Here is a 9,313-nt window from a genome sequence, read left to right on the forward strand (position 1 = left end):
GCGTGTCCTGCTGGATGGTCGCCACAGCTTCCCCACTGGCCTTGCCCCTGCAATTTCTCCTTCACAGAGCAGCCAGAGCAAGCCTTGATAAGGTCACGCAGATCATAGGGCTGTTTTGTTGGGTTTCCCCAGTGGCTCTTCATCTCATCCAGGGCAAACAACAAAAATGTTTACAGTGGTCCCTAACTGCACTGTCCCGAACTGCAGCCACCAGCCAAGTGTGGCTTTTTCCATGAAAATTATTTAAAATTAAATAAAATAAAAAATTTATTTCCTTAATTGCTCTAGCCACATATCAAATGCCCCATAGTCACCTGTGGTTAGTAGCTACCATTGTGTGTGCACCAACAGAGATCAATTTCATCCTTGCAGAAGGTTCTGTTGGTTACAGAATGCCCTTTAAAATCCTACCCCATTGCTGCTATTATCTCATCCCCTGTGGCTCATGCCCTTTATCCCTCTGCTCCAAACACAGTGGTCTCTGTGGATTCCTCAGACACTCTAGTCACGGTCCCACCCATCGGTTTCCCTTTCCCTCTCTCTGGGATGCTCCTTCCCATATGGCCACTGGGCTCACTTTGTCATTTCTTGCAGTTTTCTCCAATGTAATCTTCTAAAGCATGTCCTCATGGCTACCCTTGTTAAAGTTGCAATGCCTGTTTCTGATCCTAACATGCTGTATTCTCCAGCTTACTTTTTTTTTCCGTAGTGCTTGTCACCATCTGAGATACATACCCTTTACTATGTTTATGGTTTGTATATTCCATGAAAATAGAAATTTTGGTCTGTTTTGATCACTACTGTATCCAAGTACCTAGAATAGTGTCTGAGACATAGTAGGTGCTCAGTACACATTTTTGAATAAATGAGGGAGCTTTACGGAGAAAGACATAACCACAAGCACAATAACAACATCAACAGATACAAATTTATTATAATGTTAGGTGGGGGTAAGTGCCATGGAGAAAAAACAGAAAAGCTGTGTATGGAAGGAGTTTTATCTCTATTTTTTAATAAAGAAATGAATGCTCAGGAAAGTTAAATAAACTATTCCTGCTCATATTCACAATTTTCCAACCAGGATTTGAACCTACATCCAGTGGTGTACTGGGTAATATTTAACTCCTGGCTCCCTGAAGATAAAATAAAGCACTGGTTTTTGTAGTATCTGTCTATTTCCATGGTGTAAATACCTCCACCATGGCTGATTTCAAGCTGTCAATATGACATCATTGACTGTAGAGTTGGGAAGAGATGCACACAGTCTTCGCTCATTGGCTGGTAGAGGTTGGCTCTGGCACACCACTGCACCTGACCTTGAAGTCCAAGCCCATCCTGGGGTACCATGTGGCCACTGCTGGAAAGAACTGGACTCTAAACAGTCTGCTCTTTCTAGGGACAAGGTGGGTCACTGCAATTTGGAATCCTTGTCTCACTGGTACCTCTATCCTTCCAAACCAATTGGGTTTACATTCAAGCTGTTTGGATTCTGGCATTTTTTTCCTGAGAGGATCATGTTTATTGGACTAGACAGAAAAAGTTGCTCTCATAGGAGCCTGCTTCTCAGCTAGCTTTTGAAGTGACTGCCTAGATGACACAGGTAATCCTCTTGAACCTTTGGGGCCTAGGTGGACTACTTTTTAATTGAGAATTCCATGTTTCTATAATAAGTGGCCTCCTTAATAATAGCCTGCCACATCGTATGTGGTGATTGCTAATTTAGGTTTTCAGACTTCCTGGATGTAATGAGCTCTAATAAGCTCAAGACTTGTCAGAAACTCAGGAAAGCCCATTTCCCTCCTTTAAGCAATGATTTCCCTCCATCCCGGGACACAATTCGGCATACTCTTAAAAATATTAATAAGTGTGACTGGGATGTTCACTCTTTCCAAATAAAACATAAAGTCCTGGTTTCATTAAGCCAAGCTATTAAGAAAGTGTTTTTAATTATCTGAGCATTTCAGGGAGCTCATAAAACATTTAAGGACCTCACAGGGGTGGTGCTGCAGCCCTTTCACAGTGAATTAGAGCTTTGACTCGTGGAGCTGGCTGGGGAGGGCTTGGGGCCCACAGCTGCGGATTCCACTTGGCCTGGAGAATCCACTTGAGCAGTAAAGGAAAGCAGATCTTGTTCTTTGGAAGGGTGTGTCTGTGTCCAAACTGCAGAGGAAAACCAGATAAAGTTCTCTGAGAAAAAAAAAAGACCGACAAATAAAACATTCCAGTTTTCTAGCCCCTCCTGCTAGGTGCTGAGGTTTGGAATGATAGCCGTGACTAACTGAGGAGTCTCTTGGGTGCTGAGCATTCTGTTTTTCTGACCTCATACCATCCTTACAAAAGTTATTTGCCCCATTTGATAGGCAAGAGAACAGTATTAAAATCACACCAGTAGAACAACTAATGAAGCTACATCTCGGGAAGAGACCCAATTCTCTCTGACCCAAGGCCCACGTACCTTACACTGATGAGTGACCTGTGGCTCACATTCTAATGCCATCCAATAATAATAGTTACAATTATAATAGAATTATTATGAAATAATAGATACCATCTTAGTGTTTCCAGTGTGCCAGGGGTAATGCTGTGCGCTCTACAAGAGTTTATCTAATTTAGCTCTCCTAACAACTCTAAGAAATTCTCCTGTATATTACAAATAGAGGAATTGAGTCATGGAGAGAGGTCAGGTCACCTCGAATGAGGCTGCACAGCTGAGGCTAGATTTGGGGTTTGTTGCAGGACTGAGTCTCCAGTCTATGCTGTGTCTCATTGTCACCCCAAAGCCTCTTGCCTGAGCCTGTCTTGTCAGGTAACCACTCTGTATGCTGTCAAGTGGCTGAGTATTAGTTGCACCTGTGCATGTACAGCATGGGGAAAGCTTTTTTCTTTTTTTTTTTTTTTTTATAACCGAGGCCTATGTGTCCTTCCCAGTCTCTTTTTTTTCTTGCGTTCATTGGTCACTCCACCTAATTCCACTGTCTTCAAATATGCCCCTATGTTAATTGGATTAAGAAGCCATTTTTAAAATTATAAAATTGGAATAAAAATCTTGTTTTCCAGTCAGGCACAGTGGATCATGCCTGTAATCCCAGCATTTTGGGAGGCCAAGGAGGGTGGATCACCTGACGTCAGGAATTTGAGACCAGCTTGGCCAAAATGGCTAAACCCCGTCTCTACTAAAAATACAAAAATTATCCAGTCGTGATTGTGAGCACCTGTAATCCCTGCTACTTGGGAGACTGAGGCAGGAGAATCACTTCAACCCGGGAGGTAGAGGTTGCAGTGAGCCGAGATCACACCACTGCACTCCAGCCTGGGCAACAAGAGTGAAACTCTGTTACAAAACAAAACAAAACACAAAAACAAGAAACAAACAAACATGTTTTTCTTGAAATTGCATTTTTCTAACTGGCATGACAGAGAGGTTTGCTGGCACATTGATGCCCTTGGCCATGGGCTGTCCAGGTCTTGGCATCCTTAGTCCAACTCAATTTGTATATCCTGGTGTGCCACTCAAATCTCATTATATGCAAGCGTCACACTGGTTAATTATCAAATCTGTATGTCTTTAAAAATATCTGGTAGAATCTATTTGTACCTACCAGATAGAAAAGAAAAACAATCTGTTGGTAAGAGTGTGGCTATCAGGCTCTCGTGAGTGAGAATGTCATTTGAAACCCTCATGAAGGGCACTTAAGCAACATTTATCACAATTGCAAATACATCAACTTTTAAACAAATGTTTATTTTCTTGGATTTTTCTTCTAGCTCTACCTGCTTGCAATGAAATGTGTAATATTATTGTCCTCAGTATTATTTGAAATAGAAAAATATTAGTACCTATCACTTTGGGAACAGTTTACATAAATTATGGGATAGCTATAGAATGGAATACTATACAGCTCTAAAAAGGATGCATCAGTTTATGTACTGAAGTAAAACGATCTCTAAGCTATATTGCTAAATAATTAGAGGGAACAAGGTGCAGATCTACGTGCATAGTATGCAACCTTTTCTGTAAAGCCAGGAAGGAGAGAATGTGTATATGAATAGGTACTTGAATATGCTTTAAAAATCTCTTGGAGTATATGGAAGTGGGGATAAGGTATGGGGAGAATTGGGTGGATGTGGGCAGCATGAGATGGATAATTTATTCTATGTGGATGTTTAGACTTTGGATTTATGAATCCTGTGAATGTTTTGCCTGTGCAGAAATTACATGAAAAATAAATGATAGCCAGAGGATGGAATTTCAGAGGGTGTGGAAAGTCTTCCAGATTAAAGGGGTAATGTGTGCAAAAAGAAGTGTGATATTTTCACGGAACATGGAAACATTCAGCACTGAAGCAGAGAGAAGAAGGTGGCCAGAGCATGCCTTCTAGGGCTTTTTGATGATTTCTGGGTCCTTATGTTGAGAGTAATTGAAGGGTTCTGAGCAGGCAAGGGGCTCCTTGGTCAGAGTTTGGAAGGTCCTCTCTGGCTATGGTGGGCTGATTGCAGAGAGATCAGTCAGAAGCTGTTGCCTTTGTCCAAGTGAGAGCTTGGCCATGAGACTGTTACATCTGGGCTGAAGTGGACATGACGATGAAGTGACAGGATGTTTCAGAGAAATGGCTGGATGGTAAATTGATTGGACTTAGGGAGGGATTGGCTAAAGAGTTGAAGGAAATGGACAGGGTGAGAACTTTGACCAGTGACTGATTTATCTAAATTATGGAAGACCCATAGAATGGAACACTATGCAGCTATAAAAATGAGGCATCAGTTTGTGTACTGAAATGAAACAATCTCTAAGGCATATTGCTAAGTAAAAGAAAGTGAGGTAGAACTCTGTGTGTGTGTTGTGCTACTTTTTGCATAAAGCCAGGGAGAAGATAATATACTTTATATCTTATCTATATACATATATCTTATACATAAGATATTATGCTTAATATATTATACTTAAGATATAAAATATATACATATATAAGATGAATAAGATGTGTAATATATATACATGTGTAATATATATGTATAAGATATATGTATAATATACATATAAAATGTACAACGTATTATATATGTATAATACACATATATGTATAAATATATGTATATACATAATATACATATATAATATCTTATTTTTATCTTATATGTTATCATATTTTATCTTATTTTTTATATGTTCTTGATTATGCTTTAAAAGTTATATAAAGTGGCTGGGCACAGTGGCACACGCCTATAATGCCAGCACTTTGGGAGGCCAAGGCGGGTGGATCACGAGGTCAGGAGATCGAGACCATCCTGGCTAACATGGTGAAACCCCGTCTCTACTAAAAATACAAAAAATTAGCTGGGTGTGGTGGCAGACGCCAGTAGTCCCAGCTACTCGGGAGGCTGAGGCAGGAAAATGGCATGAACCTGGTGGGTGGAGCTTGCAATGAGCCAAGATGGCGCCACTGCACTCCAGCCTGGGAGACAGAGTAAGACTCTGTCTCAAAAACAAACAAACAAACAAACAAAAAACAGGTTTTATAAAGTATATGGACAACAGACAGTCGGGGCCATTTCCTGAGAGACAGCAGTGACCAGGCTTGGGTGGGGAGAACTTTAGTTTAGTCTTAGGCATATTGAATCTGAAGTGCTCTTGTTACATCATAGAGGGGAGACAGCTAGAAGCTGATAGAGTCAGAATTCTGGAATTCAGAGCAGAGGTCTGACCTGGAGATCCATGGTAAAAAGACACATGTATGCAGATGGGAATTGTGGTTGTGCACAGGACCAAAATTTCTAGAGACAAAAATAGTAATTACATTTTCTTCCCAGAGATGTGAAGACAGTCCAGTACTTTATAGACAAGCACCATTCACAGAATAGGGGCTTCTTGGACATCTGTCTAATCAGTTCAGGGGAACAGTCAACAGCTCTTCTGTGGGTTACCTGCCGTCTCGTCATCTCTGTTCTTCCTGGCTCACCTACTTAGTCAGTGTCATCCCGTCATCCCTCCCCTTCCCTTCCCTTGAGTCTTTCTCAGGATTACCCACATAGTCTCTTACCTTGGCAATATTGTTTCTGCAGCTTAGAGGTGAGCTGGTGATACTTCCCTCTTTCTTGGTACCTCCCAGCCCAACAAGCAGCAGTGTTCTCCGGGAATAATTGATATTACAGAAAACACAGGGCTGGGTGCCAGCTTCGCATTCTCTAAACATTTAATAATGATTTAACCTTTTCAGAGTCATCAAAGCCAAGCCAGGAAACTCCCCCACCTGCCCACTATTAACAAACAGCAGGATATGTGCTTTAGCATCCCTGCTCCTAGGGATTTCCAGGGAATGGGTGGGACCTCTGTCTGGGTGACAGAAGCCAGGTGACCCCTTGGTGCCTTGGTGCTCACACGGGCCTCAGGTTTGGCAAACTGGGTGAACCCTTCCCCTTGCAGAAGGTCAGCTAGACCATGTTGGCTTAAGCATCCAGAGGTTGGCACAAACTACTTTGTTGTTGTTTAAGCTGTCAAGACAGGACACAGTTGCTTGTGACAAGGAAAAGGAAGCACATGTCCTGCCAGATTGGGTGGCAGAATCAAGGTGGGGAAATCCATCTAGTGCCACGGCCACTAGAGAGGGTGAGTGAAAGAGAGAGAAAGGGAGGTAGACAGAGGAACCTGGGGAAGTGAGACAGAGTAAGAAACTAAGAGAGGACAGAAGACAGACAAATAACAACAGAAAGAGAGGAGAGGGAGTGAGAGACAAAGATAGAGTCAGAGGGAAGGAGGCAGAGAAATAAAGTCGGAAATCAGAGATACACACATACATGCAAAGATATAAACAAACACTAAGGCAGAAGTTGGGAGAGCACAGCCAGCTCATCAGACTGAAGGCCACCGAGTGAGGTTCAAAGACATTGGAAGAGACACTCAGCTGTCATGGTTTGTTTCATGAGTGACCAAACGTTGTTGAATCCTGAGCCCCACATCATATGTTATTGTCATCATTTGCAGTAACAATGGTGACAGCAGTCTTCGTTATTGTCATTGAATTAGAACTTGCTTTTATCTAGAGCTTTACAGACTCTCTGAAGCTGCTATCCAAGGTAGACTTTATAATGTCTGCTGATAATTTAATAGCTCAGAAAACGATGTTCTGAGAAGTGAAGTCACTTTTAGAAAGTCACACATCTTGTCAGGAACAGAGCCTCTGAGATTATTAACAGTCTAACTTTGGGTATTAACATTCCACTTGTCTTTCTTTCCCCTTCATTCCATGAGATGAATGTATTTATTTAAAAGCAAAACAGACATAAGAGGAAAATAAAATGACACAGGTTTTATGTCACCCATCCTTTTAAAAACAAATATTCAGTTTGCGAACATTTTCAACACCATCCTATGTATGGAAAATGAATGTTGGAGAACAATGAGGGCAGAGAAAGAAGTGAGACAGGAGGGGAGAGAGGAAAAATGTCTCAGGTGACATTAGCTTTGGGGGTGTTTGTGCAATGGTCCTATCTGAGAGTGGCCAGGTCTACCATGCTGTCTGCATGCCATATGACAGAGGATGAGATCAGAGGTACACACCTGACCTGCAGCCGTACAATCAGGTGTCCTTTCATTGATTATTTGAAATTTGAAGTCAGAGCTCTAGAGCCTGGAATTTGGAACAAGAAAGAATTTGGAATTTGGGGAGATGTGCTAAATGGACATCTTTCCCAGAGGATTGAAGGACACATGGGCCGATGGCAAAGATGGAAACAACAGAACACAATGAAATTTCAGGATTCAATTGTGACTGAAATCGAACATCCTTGGATGATTCCTCAGTCACATGAGTCAATGTGTGCCTTATTTTTGGCTTATGCTGGTTTAAATTTGGTTTTTGTCCTTTACAACAAAAAAAATCCTGACACGTGCACCTTTAATTACTTACTCCCTTAAATTGTTTAAATTAGTTCAATTTATTTTCTACTACTCATATTCACACAATATTTAATTTACAGAGTTTTCCTTCATAGACAATATGAAGCAAAATTGACCCTAAAAATGTTCTTAATAGCCTCTGGGAATAATTTCTTTACTCAAAGCAGTTTCTAAGTGACCTTCTAGGTGTCATCAAAATATGAGCATACTTGAAGGCAAGGTCTGTTTCTATGACTTTTTTTCTTTACCTTTTTTTTCATGCCTAAAGCCTGCTCAGCCTTAGCAAGAAATTCAAATGCAAAGTGGGTTTGTATGTAAAAGAAATTAGGTGTTCTCTGAAGGGAAGCATCTTCTACTTGGTGGCTTGTAGCAGTTAGCTATTGCTGCATAACAAACAACCCCACACCCAATGGTTTCAAGTGATAAGCATTTATTCAGCTTTGCATATGCAGATGGGTAGTCATTTCCACTGGGGTGAACTGGGCTTGGTAGAGCTCATCCATTTTTCTGTGGGTAGGTAGGTGTGGGCTGGTTAAGCAGCTTTGCTGATCTTAATTGGAGTCTTCTATGTGTTCTGGACTCTGCATCATGTGTCTTCTCATCCTCCAGTGGGCAAATCCAGGCTTGTTCAGGCTCCTGCTGAAGACAAGGGAACAAGAGGGAGTAAATGGAAATGTTTCTTTAAGTTTCTGTTTGTATTGAGTTTGTTTCTGTCCTATATGTGGAAACAAGTTGTGTGGCCAAGCCAGAGTTGGTATGGGAAGGCACCATCGAAGGGCATAGATATGTGTCTTCTGTTGTCTTTGGTGAATGTACATAAAGTCTCAGAAGAGAACAGACTCCACTCGCTGTATTGGCAAATATTAATTGCTGACACAGGACACTGAGAATGTTCCAAAGGAGTGGGAGGTTTTGGGTAATGGGGATGGGGAGTGAACCTTTCAGCCCATATTTGTGAAGGAATTTGGAACTGCCTGTATTATTCTTCTTTTGAAAGCATGTCACATAGAGAACTATTCTTTTAGCCTTTTACAGCTGCCTCTAATCCTTTTCAGGGCCAGGATCCTTTTCTTGTCTGTTCAGGGAAGAGGGTCCTCAAAGAAATTATAGTCAGGCAAGTTCAAGATCAAAAAGTAAGAACTGAGGCAGGAATAAGCACAATATGCTATGTGAGCCCAGAGGCGGGGCACTTAGCCCAAGCAGGCAAACCATTTAGAGAAATCTATTTTAAATTGATTGTTTTATTTGCTAGATTTTATATTGACATGTTTTGCTTTGTTCTCAATGTGTTCTGGGACTGCAGCCTATTCATTTATTATTAAGAGAACGGTAATTATTTCCAGGAGCTCTTGAGAATACACTTTGCTTCCCCTTTGCCTGTTCTCTGCTGAATCTGGTATAACCTTCATATCTCTGAGG

The 9,313-nt window shown here is 41.3% G+C and overlaps 1 long non-coding RNA gene across 2 annotated transcripts; it reads right to left on the minus strand.

Moving 5' to 3' along the window:
* Positions 1 to 1,911: 1,911 nt before the first annotated feature.
* LOC110742062 lies at positions 1,912 to 7,600 on the minus strand. Of its 2 annotated transcripts, none has more exons than XR_002519319.2 (4): positions 7,556 to 7,600; positions 6,377 to 6,489; positions 6,039 to 6,183; positions 1,912 to 2,160 (listed from the first exon to the last, which is right to left on the minus strand). It is a non-coding gene; the product is annotated as an uncharacterized LOC110742062 (long non-coding RNA). The 2 variants fall into 2 exon arrangements; XR_004179720.1 differs by lacking the exon at positions 7,556 to 7,600 and adding an exon at positions 6,793 to 6,853.
* Positions 7,601 to 9,313: the final 1,713 nt, after the last annotated feature.

Source organism: Papio anubis, chromosome 18, assembly GCF_008728515.1.
Source record: "Papio anubis isolate 15944 chromosome 18, Panubis1.0, whole genome shotgun sequence".
NCBI classification, from domain to species: Eukaryota; Metazoa; Chordata; class Mammalia; order Primates; family Cercopithecidae; genus Papio; species Papio anubis.